This window comes from Salvelinus sp. IW2-2015, linkage group LG7 (genome assembly GCF_002910315.2).
Source record: "Salvelinus sp. IW2-2015 linkage group LG7, ASM291031v2, whole genome shotgun sequence".
NCBI lineage: Eukaryota > Metazoa > Chordata > Actinopteri > Salmoniformes > Salmonidae > Salvelinus > Salvelinus sp. IW2-2015.
Genome location: NC_036847.1, coordinates 20,130,995 through 20,150,743, shown reverse-complemented (window position 1 = coordinate 20,150,743; position 19,749 = coordinate 20,130,995). Strand labels below are relative to the sequence as shown.

The 19,749-nt window shown below is 46.9% G+C and overlaps 1 pseudogene; it reads left to right on the top strand.

Moving 5' to 3' along the window:
- The window catches only part of LOC111966560 (plexin-A1-like), a 299,289-nt pseudogene that overhangs the window by 60,470 nt on the left and 219,070 nt on the right, over positions 1–19,749 (top strand).

Below are 19,749 nucleotides of genomic sequence, written 5' to 3'. Positions count from 1 at the left end.
ACTCACTGGACTTTACCCACTACGCACACATGCACACACACTCTTCACATACGCTGCCGCTCCTCTGACACACACACACACACACACACACACACACACACACACACACACACACACACACACACAAACTGCAAAACATTTATCTTTCTATTTATACCCACTCCCCTACAGTAAGTCTTGGAAGCTGTTGCATCAGTCTGGTCTCAGGGGCAGGCAGCATTCTCCCAGCTCTGTAGAGCTCACATGGGAAGGAGGTACTTTGTTTGTCAAAGCCTGGTCTCTGTGGAGCTTACACTAAAGCAGGGACAAATTAACCCATTACATTCTCTTTTGTCAAGTTGTGCTGTCTCTATTGATTGACCCATAGAGCTCCAATGGAGTGGYAGATAGATAGGCAGATATGAAGGAGGTGGTCTGTCTGCCCTTTAGGATCAATCAGATGGTGTAGAGATAAGACTGTGTACAAGTTCTGGGCAGTCTGTGCTTCAAGGGACGAGGCTGTCTGAACAGACCAGGACATGATCCACCCACTCTCACTGGTTAGAACCAGTATCCTGTAATATACAACAGCAGTCCTTTATTTATTAAGCACCTCCATCATTTCGGCAATAACAACTTTATTATATGTTCATGTCTTGGATTGTCTTTTATTCACTGTCTTTCCTCAAGGCTTTTTTTCCTTGACTTGAAGTTCAAATCCATTGTCTTGGCACTGCAGTATTAAGAACATGCCTTTTACCAACTCTCTAGGAGAGTGGGATGGTTTTCCATTTACAAGTCATTCTACCAACTCTCTGTCCTAACAAACCCTCTCCCTATCGCAGCCTCTATCACCAACCAGACTCTCAATATTTCCTTTCCTACCTTTCCCATTCACAGTGTAATTTGAGCGAGGTAAGGACAAAGCGAAAAACAAACAAACAGTAGAGGGAAGCAGAGTGAGAGTGGAGCCAGGGAGGCAGAGCTAGGGGAGCACAGATAGCCATGCCTCATTGCCAGTCTGAACCTCTGGCTCTGGTTTGCTGCCACGCTGTTTCCGCTGATTGCGATAGGAGGCCCGTCCAGTCGCTCTGCCGAATCCCTCTCTGTCCCAGCGCAGGGAGCAAGGGAGGGAGGGKGCAAGGGGAGGTCGTAGGCCCCCATGGGAACTCACATAGTAGCCGAGGCCAGATTCCTACTTCTCTCCCTGGCTGCCTCGCTCTCTCCTCAGCCCAGGCTGGACCTAGACTTGGRCTGCCAGGACATTCCTCCATCAGATCCATGACTATTAGGAAAAGTTATCTCGCTAACATTGCTGAGATGGACATAGCCACAGATTAATAATCTGAATTTCCATGGTTATATGACTTAGAGATTTACAGTAAAAATGTTGCAGCAGACATCTGTTAGTGGTAAAGTATGTGTACCTGCTGGATGCTGATTACAGTATTCTCAGGCGGCAGGAGCCTTAGACCTACTGAGCACTGCACCATATCCAGAACCATTTAATTCCAACACAGTCTGCATGCAGGCAGCCTATAATGATCTGGCCCCAGATGTCCTGTGTTTACTCTTCAACCCCCCCCCAACACTCTATTTCCAGACCCAACTCCATAGTGAGGGTTTAGAAAAGGACATGGTCTCCCGCATTGTCCTTTCAGAGGAACTCTGCTGTACACAGTTATGCCTGGCCTGGCTGGCCCTTGGCAGAGCTAGCACCTCTCACTGGGTGAAACATGAGGGGCGTCAGCGGGCAGGGCAGGGGGACGCGGGGGTCGCCAACACTCTTGTCTCTACTAATGAGGCCCGTCTGGTATCCAGAATGGGAAGGGGTCTTCTGGTTCGGGAGGGGGGTGGGGACGGGGTGGGGGAGAATTTGATACTCAGAGAGTAGAATGGGCTAAATCAGGACTCAATGATAATGTCCTTAACATGGTCCAGTTTTTTCCCTGAAAACCAAGTGTACCGAGCTAATAGTCAGTCTTCTCTCGCCAATTTGAAATTCTTCTGTGTAAACCACTTGTATTTGTGGATTGTCCCTACATTTAAAGACTTCTTCCAGCAATTTTTAAAAACTTTTACTGTTGAAAAAGTTTAATTACAATTAAGTACACACACTAAAAGGGTAAAAAAATATGCTATGAGCAAAATAGTGTTTTTTAGACACAACTGCAAACTTCAAGGAGTAGGTTATCTAGGAGTAGGTTATCTAGGAGTTGGTTATCTAGGAGTAGGTTATCTAGGAGTAGGTTATCTAGGAGTTGGTCTGATGGGAATCCGTGATCCCCCTTGCTTGAGGAGCAACAGAGAACTACAGAGGAAAGCCCCACCCCCCCTCTTGTGCTATGTCATGACATACCTGGATCACCTATTGAGACCTATTGCCTTTAGTTAAGTAAAGCAGCTGCTAAATGATGTGAAAAGGAGAGTGGAGTGCCACTAAGATCAATTCCGTTCATCAATGTACAKTACCGGTCAAAAGTTTTAGAACACCTACTCATTCAAGGGTTTTTCTTTATTTTGACTATTTTCTACATTGTAGAATATTAGTGAAGACATCAAAACCATGAAATAACACATATGGAATCACGTAGTAACCAAAAAAGTGTTAAACAAATAAAAATATATTTAATATTTGAGATTTTTCAAATAGCCATCCTTTGCCTTGATAACAGCTTTCAACACTCTTGGCATTCTCTCCAGCTTCACCTGGAATGCATTTCCAACAGTCTTGAAGGAGTTCCCACATWTGCTGAGCACTTGTTGGCTGCTTTTGCTTCACTCTGCGATCCGACTCATCCCAAACCATCTCAATTTGGTTGAGGTCGGGGTATTGTGGAGGCCCATCTGATGCAGCACTCCATCACTCTCCTTCTTTGTAAAATAGCCSTTACACAGCCTGGAGGTGTGTTGGGTCATTGTCCTGTTGAAAAACAAATGATTGTCCCACTAAGCCCAAACCAGATTGGACGGCATGTCGCTGCAGAATGCTGTGGTAGCCATGCTGGTTATGTGTGCCTTGAATTTGAAATAAATCACAGACAGTGTCACCAGCAAAGCACCCCCACACCATAACACCTCCTCCTCCATGCTTTACGGTGGGAAATACACATGTGGAGATCATCCATTTGCCCACAACGCATCTCACATAGCCACGGTGGTTGGAACCAAGACTCTACAATTTGGTCAAAGGATCTAATGTCCATTGCTCGTGTTTCTTGGCCCAAGCAAGTCTATTCTTCTTATTCGTGTCTTTTAGGAGTAGTTTCCTTGCAGCAATTCGACCATGAAGGCCTGATTCAGCTTAACAGTTGATGTTGAGATGTGTCAGTTTCTTGAACTCTGTGAAGTATTTATTTGGGCTGTACTTTCTGAGGCTGGTAACTGTAATGAACTTATCCTCTGCAGTAGAGGTAACTCTGGGTCTTCCATTTCTGTGGCGGTCCTCATGAGAGCCAGTTTCATCATAGCGCTTGATMGTTTTTGCGACTGCACTTGAAGAAACTTTCAAAGTTCTTGACATTTTCTGTATTGACTGACCGCCATGTCTTAAAGTAATGATGCACTGTCATTTCTCTTTTCTTATTTGAGCTGTTCTTGCCATAATTTGGACTTGGTCTTTTACCAAATAGGTCTATCTTCTGTATACCCCTCTACCTTGTCACAACACAACTGATTGGCTGAAACGCATTAAGAAGGAAAGAAATTCCCTGTTAATTGAAATGCATTTCAGGTGACGACTTCATGAAGCTGGTTGAGAGAATGCCAAGAGTGTGCAAAGCTGTCATCAAGGCAAAGGGTAGCTATTTGAAAAATCTGAAATATAAAATATATTTTGATTTGTTTAACGCTTTTTTGGTTACTATGTGATTCCATATGTGTGGAATTTTCTACAATGTAGAAAATATTCAAAATAAAGAAAACCCTTGAATGAGTAGGTGTTTTGACCACTTTTGACCGGTAGTGCACATGTTTGTGGCTTGTGTCTTCAGACAAAGGACGACTAAAGAATTCACCCGGCGGCATTCCTCCTTTCCATCCTCCAGTCTGGTCACATCATGGCTCAGATCACGCACATCTCCTTCCTTCCCAGAGAGCTTAGCGGCAGGCAGAGTGTGTATTGTGTCTGATTTATTGTCTCCTATGGAAGCGATATGTCTTCTAATGAATGAGGGGATCCTGGCACCAGTTAATTAGTGTTGTGTAAGAGGATGTGATGTGTTAGAGAGCTGGAGGTCGCTACGCTAATACGGGTGCTAGTGATTATCTTCTGGTTACATGTGTCAGTGCGTGTGAAAGATACCACCTGGTGCCCGCTACACACAGGTCTATCACACATACATCAATTAACCACTTTTCTTTTACAGTGACAGTGTGTGTATGCTGCTATTTTGATGGTGATATGCAAATTTGGCCTATCCGTCACTCACACTTTCTTCTGTCCCCCCTCCCTTCCAATCTCTCTCTCCTCCTCTCTCTACATCCCTCCCTCCCTCCCAATCTCTCCCTCCTGCCCAATCTCTCTCTCCCCTCTCTCTCTCTCCCTCCCTCCCTCCCTCCTCCCTCCCTCCTCTCCCTCCCTCCCTCCCTCCCTCCCCTCTCTCCCCTCTCTCCCAATCTCTCTCTCACTCCCTCCCAAACTCTCTCCCCCTCTCCGCCCTCTCTCCTCTCTAACTCTCTCTCTCTCTCTCTCTCTCTCTCTCTCTATCCCTCCTCCAATCGCTCTCTCTCCCCCCTCTTCTCGTCTACCATTCCAAATCCCTCCCTCCCTCCCAACATCTCTCTTTCCACTCTCTCCCTCCAATCTCTCATCCCTCTCCATCCCTCATAATTCTTCTCTCCCCTATCTCCCTTCCTCACAATATCTCTCCCCCTCTCTCTCCCCTCCCATCTCTCTCTCCCCTCTCTCTCCCTTCCTGCCCCAATCTCTTTCGCCTCCCTCCTCCCTTCCTCCCAATATCTCTCTCCCCTCTCTCCCTCTCCCATCTCTCACTCTCTTTCTATCTCTGTCTCGCTCTAACCCCCCCCCCACTCTCTGCAGCCACTCCAAATAGACGATAACTTCTGTGGGCAGGACTTCAACCAGCCCCTGGGGGGAACCAGCACCATCGAGGGTCTGCCTCTGTTCGTGGACAAGGACGATGGTATGACGTCGGTGGCAGCCTATGAATACCGCGGCCACACTGTGGCCTTCGCCGGCACACGCAGCGGACGTATTAAGAAGGTAGGCCACTGGTGGATTCTGTGTGTTTGTGTGTGTACATGTGTTACCAACCTCTGGTTATGAGGATGAATTTAAAGTCTGTCTCATTTCTGCCTGGGCACCTTTGAGCTGGAGCTCTAAGAAGCTGGTCTTTCAAAAGCTGTAGAAACTCCTTTGTGCTGGATGGGTGGATGTGATTGAGATCMCTCTAGACAGACAGGTTGCTTCCCACAACGTACCAATGCTCCAGCTTACACGTCTATAGAAGTTCCAGCGCCAGTTGGGACAGACAGGACGAGCCGGAAATGGGATGTGCGTCACCGGTGACATCACTGCCGTATCTGTTTGCTGCCCTAGCTGAACATGAGCACAATTCCCGCCTGCATTTTAAGCTCTGCCTATCCAAACTCGGGATTTGTTGGGAAAGAGGACCCTCCCCGGAAGAAATGTTTTCCCCCTTTCCTAAGAGAATATGACATCCTCCACAGATCTAGTGCTCTTGCTCCTAGGTCTGGGATTCTAAGACTAACTGGAGTAGACCCACACATAGTGGGTTTGTCAATCACCGGCTTCTTCAGGCAATCGCTGTCGTGCTGTTAGCCACTGCTGTGCCTTCTCTGGTGCTGTTCCCAGTGAACAGGAAAGAACAGGAGAGAACAGGAGAGAACAGGGGAAATGGTAAAACAGGGTAAAACAGGAGAGAGCAGGAGAGAACATGGGAGTAGAGGAGAGAAGAGGGGAGAAGAGTAGAGAACAGGAGAGAACAGGGGAGTAGAGGAGAGAAGAGGGGAGAACAGTAGAGAACAGGAGAGAATGGGGGAGGGGGCAGGACTAGGTGTTGGTGCCCTTCACTGCCAACAGAGAGGACGCTAGGACGCCTCTCGGATGGTTCCAGACTGTTAACACTGAGTAGAGGCTAAAAATGGCCTTGGTGGTGTGTTCCAGCTTTTGTCAGAACTCCACTAAAAGCTGAGAGTGAGTAGATTTGACGGTATCTTTGTAGGGTGATTATGAATGTATGAAATGATTAGGTCATTTTATGTGTCAGATAATAGAGTAATATGTGACCCGTTTCAAGAAACTAGGGGTATGTCACACGTCACTACTTCACAGGAGATGTATTTGAACATCATTTTAATAACAAACTTGTATGCCATCTGTAAATAGAAATAAAATATTTAAATTACGAGCCTAGTTGGTTTAGCCACGGAAAAAGWCAGGAACCTTCCTGCTACCCATGATTGGCTGAGATAATGCATGGGCTGGACATGCCTYGAGATGAGTTTGGATTGGTCTGCCATGTAGCATTCTTCTGTCTATAACATGAGCTGTTCAATATGTGTAGAAAATCCTTGCTACCGCAGCTTTTTTGACAGATATAATGTTAGACATGGAGAGCTGCCAAAGTGTTGCTTCTGCTCTCAACAACATTGCTGCCATGAATTTAGCAGGCGCTATCGACAAAGATCAGTGGGAAAAAGTTGTGATGGACGACTTTCTGCACATCAGTGTGAACCGGAGTGATTTGACACAACAACGGGCCAAACAAGCTATAGCTAGCTACAAACCAAACTGAAAAGACACGCTGCCATGAAGCGTTCATTCATGTATACGGGTAAGAGTCTAGCGACATTTTCAGATACTGTATTATACGTTTCKGATTTTTTCAGAAAGTAATTTTCATTGTAAGTTAAATCGTACTGCTAGCTAGTGAACGTTAGCTTGCTGGCTCGCTAGCTAACATTATGTGTATGATATGTGTAGTAATATTATTTGTATCTCAGAAAGCCATTTGCATTGCTAGTTATAGCCTAATGTTAGCTAGCTAGCTAACATTGAACCTAGTTGATTAGCTTTAGCTACCTGCAGATTCATACTCCAGCATTTCATGCATGGTGGCTAGCTATGACAATCCATTTGAAATGTAGCTTTGGGTTYGGATTATGGTTCATTGTTTAGCTAGCTAACATGTCTTAACAAAAGACTTCACTTCGCCAGATGATTATATGACCCATCAAGTTAGCCAGTTGTCTCTGGGGTGAATACACCAGTTTTAGTCTTGAAATCTTTGGTTGTTTACTACACTACCTTTCTCAGTCTGTTTAGCACATGGCCTCACATGTGAATTCTTAAAGAGATGGGTGGGGTTAAGGCTTAAGAGGGTGTGAACGATGCTGAATGGGTATAGACAAAGAAAAGCTCTCCAGTATGTGTTCCAAAAATATTCAAGGACCATTTTCTCAAAAGTGGGGTTACAAGTTTATCAACTTTCAAAGCAGAATTACTTTCCCATTGTTCCTCAACTGCAGTGTATGATATACCATTTCGTAGTCTCTACTTTTATCTAAACACTATTTAAAATGTTGCAACATAAGATGGAATTGAGGCGGTCGGTCACGTATGGAATGAATGCAACCACACATTCATACACACCAGCATACACAGCAGCATGCACACCTGCATACACACCTGCATACACACCTGCATTCACACCAGCATGCACACCAGCATGCACACCTGCATACACACCAGCATACACACCTGCATACACACCTGCATACACACCTGCATACACACCAGCATGCACACCTGCATACACACCAGCATGCACACCTGCATGCACACTGATAGACACTGAACCATTGTTCAGGCCATTAATGCACACTAAGTCAGGATCTAGGACACACAACACACCACCACACACACACACACACACACCACACACACCACACACACAACACACACACACACCACACACACACACACCACACACACACACACACACACACAACACACACCACACACAACACACACCACACACACAACACACACACACACACACACACACCTCTCCTGTTTTCCTAATTTCTGGGCATGAACCCAGTTCCCATAGCCCTTGCGGTAGCTGACCCCTGACGTAGCGGTGCGTAGCTGTGGGTTATTGGAAGCGGCGTGCTTTGCGGTGGGCGTCTGCTCTGCAGCTGAGCCGAGGTTGCCGGAGGATGCCTGGTAAGGGGAATGTGTGGAGGCTGGGGGGGTGGGGGGTGGAAGCTCTGGGGTTTGGTGAATGATCAGTAGATCTCAGAGGGAAGATATCCCTTCCACAATCGGAATCCCATTTCCCCTTTGCCACCATCTCTTCCTGTGTGGAGGCCAAGTGCTGGGTGGTGGGGCACAAGCTGCCGGCGTTATCACACACAGATCGATGTAGTGCTGTACATACAGGAACAGAGACTGTTGACTAGCTGGCTGTGGCTAGGGAAGCATTGTCATCACTGCAGAGCAGAACCAGTCCCTCCTGAAGCCTCTCTTCAGGAGACCCTGACATCACAGTATCCACAGTCTCACCGCCTACCACCAGGTCATCACAAACGGCTTGTCCTCTCTGATTATGTCCACATATAAACTGCAGTCCAATTCCATGCGGTGGCATCAATGTAATTTTCTCCTGATTTGGTTTTGTTTGTTGTTCTGTTTGTTTGGCTTGTAATTGTAGTGTTGGGGCCGGTGGTTTGACGGTCGGGAACAGCCCATCTGGGGCGGGCGGGCGGGAGCAGAGCAGTGCTTCTGTGTGGAGAGAGGAGAGTGTGTGGAGGGCCCCCCGATCGTTGTTGGCAGTCTTGTTTTATTGCTATTCATTTGGAGTTAAACTGTGCGCCGTGCCCTAATGAAATGTAAAGTTGCAGTCTATTGATGGGAGGCTTTGGGGCCTGATAGCGGCTCATTGGAATTCGCCCAGTCCTCCCGTTGCTACGGCTGCAAGGCCCTTATTGACTCATCTGTATGAATATATAATCACAGGCGTAAATCTTAGCAGGCTTGGAGGCAGCGGACGGCTGGACGTGTGCAAATGCAACTAGTCTAGTGCTGGAGGGGAAGTATGGGACACACCAGATGATGTGTTCGTGTTTGGGTAAAGCCTCCACACACAAGGATTCACATGGTATTTCTCTCAAATATGCACACGTTTGTTTACATCCCTGTTAGTGAGTATTTCTCCTTTGCCAAGATAATCCATCCAACTGACAGGTGTGGCATACAAAGAAGCTGACTAAACAGCATGACTATTACACAGGTGCACCTTGTGCTGGGGACAATAAAAGGCCACTCTAAATTGTGCAGTTTTGTCACACAACACAATGCCACAGATGTCTTAAGTTTTGAGGGAGCGTGCAATTTGCATGCTGACTGCACGAACGTCCACCAGAGCTGTTGTCAGAGAATGTAAAGTTCATTTCCCTACCATAAACTACCTCCAATGTTGCTTTAGAGAATTTGTCAGTACGTCAAACTGGCCTTACAACCGCAGACCACGTGTATGGCGTCGTGTGGGCGAGTGGTTTGCTGATGTTGTGAACAGAGTGCCCCATGGTGCCGGTGGGGTTATGGTATGGGCTGGCATAAGCTACGGACAATGAACACATTTGCATTTTATCGATGGCAATTTGAATGCACAGAGATACCGTGACGAGATCCTGAGACACATTGTGGTGCCATTCATACGCCACCATCACCTCATGTTTCAACATGATAATGCTCGGCCCCATGTCGCAAGAATCTGGAAGCTGAAAATGTCCCAGTTCTTCCATGGCCTGCATACTCACCAGATATGTCACCCATTGAGCATGTTTGGGATGCTCTTGGTTGATGTGTGCGACAACATTCACTCAGGCCACAATCAACAGCCTTATCAACTCTATACGAAGGAGATGTGTCTCGCTGCATGAGGCAAATGGTGGTCACTCCAGATACTGACTGGTTTTTAGATCCACGCCCCTAACTTTTTWWAAAGTATCTGTGACCAACAGACACGTATCTGTATTCCCATTCATGTGAGATGAATGCCTAATGAATTAGTTTAAATTGACTGATTTCCTTAGATGAACTGTAACTCAGTCAAATCTTTAAAATGGTTGCGTTGTTTATATTTGTGTTCAGTATAGAATGTGCTCATATGGTGTTGTGATCCCTCTCTGTAGGATCAGCCAGTAGAGCTGGGATCACCAGGTCACTGTCTGTTATTTAATAGGATTCCTCAGCTTCACAGAACAGAGCTGCTSCTGCTTCACAAAGACACAGAGAGAGGAACACCCAAATCTCCATAAAACCTGGAAAGCTTTCTCTCAGACTACTTCTATTTACAACCTGAGAATCACCCCTCAGCCCTCACAGCTCATTTAGCTCCTGCTAAATAGCCTCTCTCAGCCCTCTGAACCATTTCAACCGCCAAAAACAAAAGAGAGAAAATAAGGAAACAACAAATGTTCTCTGTTTTTTCCCCCAACCTGCTAGGCCTCACCTCCCCTCCCTCCTACCCAAGTGTGATCCGAACGACTGGGCCAATCTGCATATGGCACTGGCCTTGTTACCGTGCCGACGGGCTGAGTGGCGTGTGGCTGGCCCTATCAGGCCGTCTGTTCTGTCTCAGTGGCAAGGCTGATCTTGAGGCAGTGAAACATGCAGAGACTCCCAATTAACAACTCATACATAATGGAGCAAGGCTCACTCTCTTCCTTCTCTATCCCTCTCTGTGCTGGTTATATGCACTAGGACTAGGCAGTGTACACTACTTAGTATTTATCCTCCTCCACAGACCCTGGCCTGGGTAAGGATAGAGATATAGAGAGAGGGATGCAGCGGGATAGTCACAGCAAGGTTAGTGAGGGACCGTCCTACATGGACAGACAGGATACAAGCTCCCCAGTGACCAGACCTTTATTGACGTAGCGATGATGCTAATGTCATGTCTGCATCTGGGGCTTTACTATCTCACTGGGAAGCCAGACTAATGAAGACACATGATATCTAAGGTAATGTACCATGTGAATCCTAATTAACGACATAGCATTTGGAAATGGTGATGATGGAGTCGCCGTATCGGAAGTGCTCCAGTGATGACTGTACGGCAGCGTGTTGTAAATGTCAGTTAGGAGACTAATGGAAATGATGGATGCTCCCCTGGTGAGGAGTGTTTAACTAACGTTCAGCCTACTGCCTGCTGGACGTTGTCTCAATGTTGATCTGATATATCGGGGATGGGATGAAATCACTTTCAGATGATGGAGAGGAGAGGAGTTGGGATGATAGAGCGAGGAGAAGAGATTGATTCTCTCTTCTTTCCCTGATTCCCAGTAGAATGAGCACAAGGCACTGTGTAACAGCAGGACTAGTTTGACTGGCTGGCTCACTGTATGAGAGGCTGTTCAAGAGGCTATTATATCAGCTGCCTATGATATTACCACCATAAGTGGTAAAAGTGGCTGGAGAATTAACATCCTGTCTGTAGCATTATCTCCCTCTCCCCCTCCCCTCCCTTCCTCGTTCTCTGTAGCATGTCACCTTGAGCTTCTTCTCTATGGCGGGCTGGTTGCCCGCAGCCCCGGTCCTCCAGAGAATTTCCTGTCAGAATAGCATGTCTCTCTGTATCCATGTGTGCGTGCGTGTTTGCATATGTGTGTGTGTGTGTGTGTGTGTGTGTGTGTGTGTGTGTGTGTGTGTGTGGTGGTGGTGTGGTGGTGTGTGTGTGTGTGTGTGTGTGTGCGTGTGTGTGTGTGTGCAGGAATGTGAAGCACGGGCCTACTGTCCCACTCTTTCCCCAACTGTTAACCCAGGCCCTGTGTGTCCCCAGGCGCTCTCATTTGTTGACTTCTGCAACCGTAAAAGCCTTGGGTTCATGCATGTTAACATCAGAAGCCTCCTCCCTAAGTTTGCTTTATTCACTGCTTTAGCACACTCCGCCAACCCTGATGTCCTAGCCGTGTCTGAATCCTGGCTTAGGAAGGCCACCAAAAATTCTGAAATTTCCATCCCCAATTACAACATTTTCCATCCAGACAGAACTGCTAAAGGGGGCGGAATTGCAATCTACTGTCGAGATAGAGTTCTGTCATACTATAAAGGTCTGTGCCCAAACAGTTAGAGCTTCTACTTTTAAAGATCCATCACTCTAGAAATAAGTCCCTCATTGTTGCTGCTTGTTATAGACCCCCCTCAGCTCCCAGCTGTGCCCTGGACACCATATGTGAATTGATTTCCCCCCATCTATCGTCAGAGTTCGTACTGCTAGGTGACCTAAATTGGGATATGCTTAACACCCAGGCCATCCTACAATCTAAGCTAGATGCCCTCAGTCTCACAAATTATCAAAGAACCTACCAGGTACAACTCCAAATCTGTAAACATGGGCACCCTCATAGATATCATCCTGACCAACTTGCCCTCTAAATACACCTCTGCTGTTTTCAACCCGGATCTCAGAAATCATTGCCTCATTGCCTGCTTCCGTTATGGGTCCGCGGTCAAACGACCACCCCTCATCACTGTCAAACGCTCCCTAAAACACTTCTGCGAGCAGGCCTTTCTAATCGACCTGGCCCGGGTGTCCTGGAAGGATATTGACCTCATCCCGTCAGCAGAGGATGCCTGGTTGTTCTTTAAAGGTGCTTTCCTCACCATCTTAAATAACCATGCCCCTTTCAAAAAATGTAGAACTAAGAACAGATATAGCCCTTGGTTCACTCCAGACTTGACTGCCCTTGACCAGCACAACAACACCCTGTGGCGTACTGCACTAGCTTTGAATAGTCCCCGCGATATGCAACTTTTCAGGGAAGTCAGTAACCAATACACACAGTCAGTTAGGAAAGCAAAGCTAGCTTTTTCAAACAAAAATGTGCTTCCTGCAGCACTAATTCCCAAAAGTTTTGGGATACTGTAAAGTCCATGGAGAATAAGAGTACCTCCTCTCAGCTGCCCACTACACTGAAGCTAGGAAACACTGTCACCACTGATAATTGAGAATTTCAATAAGCATTTCTCTACGGCTGGCCATGTTTTCCACCTGGCTACCCCAAACCCGGCCAACAGCTCTGCACCCCCCGCAGCAACTGGCCCAAGCCCCCCCTTGGGCCAGTTGGTTTTGCAGAAAGAGCTGCAAAATCTGGATCCCTACAAATCAGCTGGGCTAGACAATCTGGACCCTCTCTTCCTAAAATTATCCGCCGCCATTGTTGCAACCCCTATTACTAGTCTGTTCAACCTCTCTTTCGTATCGTCTGAGATTCCTGGAAAGCGGCCGCGGTCATCCCCCTCTTCAAAGGGGGAGACACTCTGACCCAAACTGTTACAGACCTATATCCATCCTGCCCTGCCTTTCTAAGGTCTTCGAAATCCAAGTGAACAAACAGATCACCGACCATTTCAAATCCCACCGTACCTTCTCCGCTATGCAATCTGGTTTCCGAGCTGGTCACGGGTGCACCTCAGCCACGCTCAAGGTCCTAAACGATATCATAACCGCCATCGATAAAATACAGTACTGTGCAGCCGTCTTCATCGACCTGGCCAAGTCTTTCGACTCTGTCAATCACCGTATTCTTATCGGCAGACTCAACAGCCTTGGTTTCTCTAATGACTGCCTCACCTGTGTCACGAACCGGCTCAAAGCCCGTAACAAAAGGGAGACAACGTGGAGATAAGGAATAACAAAATATATTTATTAACTAAGTACAATATACAACGGTGTGTGTAATCAGTAATCAGTAGTGCAAGTGAGTGTTTTGCATGCATGAATGTGATAATGCAGGGTGTTGAAAGGTGCTAAAGCAAACAACCAAAAACCACCAAGATACACAACAAAATCTGTAAAGGTGTCTGCATGGAGAGAGTCTCTTCCATGAATGGGGAAGTGGTGTATTTATCCTATGACACAGTTGGCCCAGGTGTTTCCCATGTAGCTGACGACCCTCCCAACTCCGCCCACCGGCATCCTAATAAGGAAACAAGAACAAAGAGAGAATACGGCAGACAGAGTGGGAGGGTCGTCACACCTGGTTCACTAACTACTTCTCAGATAGAGTTCATTGTGCCAAATCGGAGGGCCTGTTGTCCAGATCTCTAGCAGTCTCTATTTGGTGCCACAGGGTTCAATTCTCGGGCCAAATATTTTCTCTGTATATAGCAATGATGTCGCTCTTGCTGCGGGTGATTCTTTGATCCACCTCTACACAGACGACACCATTCTGTATACATCTGGCCCTTCTTTGGACACTGTGTTAACAAACCTCCAAACGAGCTTCAACGCCATACAATACTCCTTCCGTGGCCTCCAACTGCTCTTAAATTCTAGTAAAACGAAATGCATGCTCTTCAACCGATCGCTGCCTGCACCCGCCTGCCCGACTGAATAGCATCACTATGGATGGTTCTGACTTAGAATATGTGGACAACTATAAATACCTAGGTGTCTGACTAGACTGTAAACTCTCCTTCCAGACTCACATTAAGCATCTCCAATCCAAAGTTAAATCTTGAATCGGCTTCCTATTTTGTAACAAAGCCTCCTTCACTCATGCTGCCAAACATACCCTCGTAAAACTGACTATCCTACCGATCCTTGACTTCGCGATGTAATTTACAAAATAGCCTCCAACACTCTACTCAGCAAATTGGATGCAGTCTATCACAGTGCCATCCGTTTTGTCACCAAAGCCCCATATACTACCCACCACTGCGACCTGTACTTTCTCGTTGGTTGGCCCTCGCTTCATACTGTCGCCAAACCCACTGGCTACAGGTCATCTACAAGTCTTTGCTAGTTAAAGCCCCGCCTTATCTCAGCTCACTGGTCACCATAACACCCATCCGCAGCACGCGATCCAGCAGGTATATTTCACTGGTCATCCGCCCTTCCTTCAGTTCTCTGCTGCCAATGACTGGAACGAATTGCAAAAATCACTGGAGTTTTAGACTTATATGTCCCTCACTAACTTTAAGCATCAGCTGTCAGAGCAGTTACCGATCGCTGCAGCTGAACACAGCCCATCTGAAAATAGCCCATCCAACTAACTACCTACCTCATCCCCATATTTGTTTTTGTTTTTCTGCTCTTTTGCACACCAGTATTTCTACTTGCACATCCTCATCTGCACATATATCACTCCAGTGTGAATTGCTAAATTGTAATTACTTCGGCACTATTAGCATATTTATTGCCTTACCTCCTTACTTCATTTGCACACACTGTATACAGATTTGTCTGTTGTATTATTGACTGTACGTTTGTTTATCCCATGTGTAACTCTGTGTTGTTGTTTTGGTCACACTGCTTTGCTTTATCTTGGCCAGGTCGCAGTTGTAAATGAGAACTTGTTCTCAACTGGCCTACCTGGTTAAATAAAGGTTAAATATATATATATTTTTTATGTAAATGTTCTTCCACCACCACCACTGTTCTTCCTCCACCACCACTGTTCTTCCTCCACCACCACTGTTCTTCCTCCACCACCACTGTTCTTCCTCCACCACCACTGTTCTTCCTCAACCACCACTGTTCTTCCTCAACCAACACTGTTCTTCCTCCACCACCACTGTTCTTCCTCCCCCACCACTGTTCTTCCTCAACCGCCCCTGTTATTCTACCACCACCACTGTTCTTCCTCCACCACCACTGTTATTCCACCACCACCACTGTTCTTCCTCAACCATCACTGTTCTTCCTCCACCACCACTGTTATTCCACCACAACCACTGTTCTTCCTCAACCACCACTGTTCTTCCTCCACCACCACTGTTATTCCACCACCACCACTGTTCTTCCTCCACCCACTGTTCTTTCTCACCACCACTGTTCTTCCTCCACCACCACTGTTCTTCCTCAACCACCACTGTCTTCCTTCACCAACACTGTTCTTCCTCCACCACCACTGTTATTCACCCACCACCACTGTTTTCCTCACCACCACTGTTATTCCACCACCACCACTGTTATTCCACCACCACCACTGTTCTTCCTCCACCACCACCATTGTTCTACATAACTCTATATATAGTCCTATCTATATCTACTCAACAAGGGGAAGAGTGTGAAGAGTGTGGATGCCTTTATAAAGTGCTTGCGGAGTGAACTGAATTAAAAGGCTACAAGCGTTTGCACTCTGGGGTGCTGCCCTGGTGGTGTGGTAGGGCTCATGATGCAGACCGAGCTCCAGGACTCTGTGTGAGGTTGTCAGTTCCACTCCCAGGTGGGGTATTACTTGATATATTACTTAAGTGTCCTTGAGCCCGGCTGGCTTCCTGTGTGATATCCGTCAATAAAGCTAGATGGTGATATTAGTGAGCCGTACTGAATAATGACATTTTCATAAGCAAGCTGGTTGGGAGGCTGGTGGGAAACATTAATCAAATCATTTATCTGCTTGTGATTTGAATACACCTCTGCATGTACCGATAGTTGTTTAGCTAATCTAATATTTCCCCCCATATTCAGGCTCATTAGTTGTATGTGGTAAGGGGAGGCTAGTGCTCTAGACACCACATACTGCAGTGATGTCTACTGTCAGGTGCCATGGGCCAAATCAAGCTGTCTATTGAACACACTGACCAATCCCTGGCATGGCGGTACACTTTGGTGTATGTGTGCGTGTGCTTGTGTATGTGTGTGACCCGGAGATGGAACTCAAGGTGTGTGTGATCTAGGGAGAGGGCAGTGTTGGTAAGTACCCCTGACTGTGTTGTTGCAGCTGTGGCCTCTTTATATGAGGGCAGTGCCCACCTGATGCCATGCACAGCTGCTGATTCAGCAATGGCTTGCTATCCCCACATAACTGTGCCCCCCTGACGTCACACTCCCAACTACAGACAACTGTGTGTGTTTGTGTGTGTGTGTGTGTGTGTGTGTGTGTGTGTCCCGTTCCAGAGGAAGAGAAGATCAACTGTTCCCCTCACCTGCCCCATCTGTCTATTCTTCACATAAGCTATACAGTACACACATCCTGTCTGTTTGTCTGCTTCGTCACATGTTCAGTCAGCCACAGCTTGGTGGGTATCAAACACTCACATGCATGTATGACTCGTTGACATTGTAACACACACTCTTTAGCTAGCATGCTGTTACGAGAATCGGTTCAGCCAACAATAGCATGACACATATGTCAGACAGCGACACTGTTATATTCTACTGTACCCCATTGTTGTCCTGTTATTCATTAGGCTGCCTGTGAGTATTCAGACACTGTGTCCGACAGCATTCAGTCTGGACTCAGGAGAGGAGAGCATCCCTCCTATGTTATTAACCTCATATTGATAGATGGTGTCTGAGACAGCTGTTCTGGACGTGCTTCACAAACTTCTGTAGATTACTTTGTAGTGGCCCTGTCATCTTCCTATTTTATGAAACGCTTGCTTAGCCTTGAAGTTTCCATCACCAAGAGAGACATAGGCATGTGGGTTTTCTGGGATGATTGAACACACACATATGCTGATCCATGTGTCAGGGCTGAGCAGACAAGACTGGAGCCCATTGTTGATGGAGATGAGCCTGTAGATTTTCCACTCATCAGTTGTGTGATTATCAAGTAGACTCACATTTCTGGAGAGGCTTCTGCAATCAGAACACTGGGGCACTTGAACACACACACACACACACACACACACACACACACACACACACACACACACACACACACAAACACACACACACACACACACACACACACACACACACACACACACACACACACACACACACACACACACACACACACACACACACACACACACACACACACACACTCACACTCTTAAACTCTACCTTTAAGTTGTTTCCAACCTTCCCCAGCTCTGGTTCAGTTCATCAGTCTATTTGAATGTCAGTCCATAAGTCAGTGTGTCTATTTGTCGTTCTGTCTGTCGGTGGTTTTCCACAGTGCTAGGTGTCAGGTGAAGCTAGAGGTTGTGAGGTTGTGCAGTTCACACAACCTCCTTCACCTCCACACTTTCAGCTAGCTCTGGCCTTTGATCTGCTCTGCCTGCCTGCCTGCCTGGTGGGAGGAGTGATTGCTCCTCCATTGCATAGAAAAGAGAGAGTGTGTTGCTCTGCTCGGTGTGTCAAAAGACACAGCCTGGAGACATTCAAAACACTTCCATAAACGGAGGCTGAGGCTTTTTTTTCCCGCTTTTGAACTTTTTCCACAGAGCTGGAAGAGGGAGGGCTGATTTATCATTCCTCTGCAACGGAGAGAGAGAACAAACTAAAAGGTAACCATAGGTAGTATAATTCTCCCATCTGTTGGCCCTGACTGTGCCAAGAAGCTCCATTGTGCCTGAGACACTGACGGCGTTAGATTACTGAGCCTGATATCACAGTGCCACTCTCAGCCTCTTCATGGCTAAAAGAACAAGCGTTGTCAGCTCCCCCCTCTCCCCCCTCCCCACCAAACAATGCTCTACTCCCCAGGCTTTTGGTTTCATTGTGGTGGGAACAATGCCTTACAGCGGAAAGGCAAGCGAGTGGTGCGGTGAGTGTAATCTCCCTGTGCTGTGTTGTACTGTACTGTGCTGTGAGGAGGGGAGCGAGTCAGAGCAGACATGGGGACTGAGGCGGACGGCGGGGCTATGCTGGGGCCTCTTCTCTGCTTAATTAAAGCGTACAGAGACTTGGCAGGCTTCCTGACACAGCCCAGTCATGTGAAGGTAAGGTGGTTAGGGGGGAATGTAGGGTGGTGTATAGAGCCCCCTCCCTCTCCTCTCCGCTCTGCTCCTCCCCTATGGGTCATAGTCATAACGCGGCAGTGGTGGTTCTGTTCTGTGTGGGCGATGTTATGGGTTGTGGTTTGGTTTGGTTGGAGAGGAAAGGGGGGATTACGACTGAGCCGTCGCCACCTCCCTCTCTCTCTCTAGGCACACAGTGCCACACACACATATTATACCCCACAGTTCACAAGAACAATTCATGTACTCCCCAGTCCCCACTTCATATCGAATTGCACTTACCACCTATTTTATTTGTCATTGAAAAAAGCATGACTAGTTTGTAAATGTTGTGTGCAGATTATTTGTCTGCAGTTTGTGTATGAAACATGGTTGGCCACCATGTTAATGCATAGGCACAGAGTGTACATCTGATTTAGTGTGTGTGTGAGTCAGTCCCTGAGTCTCTCCGTCTGTCTGTGTCTCTTCATGTGTGTTGACATACATGTGTGTGTCTACAGTATCATATGTGTGTGCCTCTGGTGTCAGCTCCGTGCTCCCCTTACACACCCTCCCTCTCTAACTGGGGTTAGTCCACTCAGGCCTGTCAGTGGGCTGTGGGGCTGCATGGGGCTGCAGAGCAGTGTGTGGAGCTGAGGGTGTGTATGTGGCTCTCTGTAGACGAGAGAGGATTGGGATGCTCCTGGTCACCATCTGAGCCAAGCACGAGTTGTTTTGGCTTTGATATTACAGAGGGGCCCTTTGTGCTGTGGGGTGAGAAGCGGTCAAAAACAGGGAGTGTGTGTGACTGTGAGTGTGTGCAAGTGTTAATGTGCGTGTTAGTGGGCTCGGAGTAGAGATTATAGGGGAAGACTAGGGTTGTGACGATTATGACATTTTGGGTAACAATGAATTGTCATGCAAATGGCCGCGGTTATTGTCATAATTGTAATTTTTGTTGAAAATGGTTTTGAGCATGTAATGCATCATAATGCATCTTTGGAAACTGGCTACGACATAACTAATGAATACCACAACTACATACCTAATAAATACCACAACTACATACCTAATAAATACCACAACTACATACCTAATGA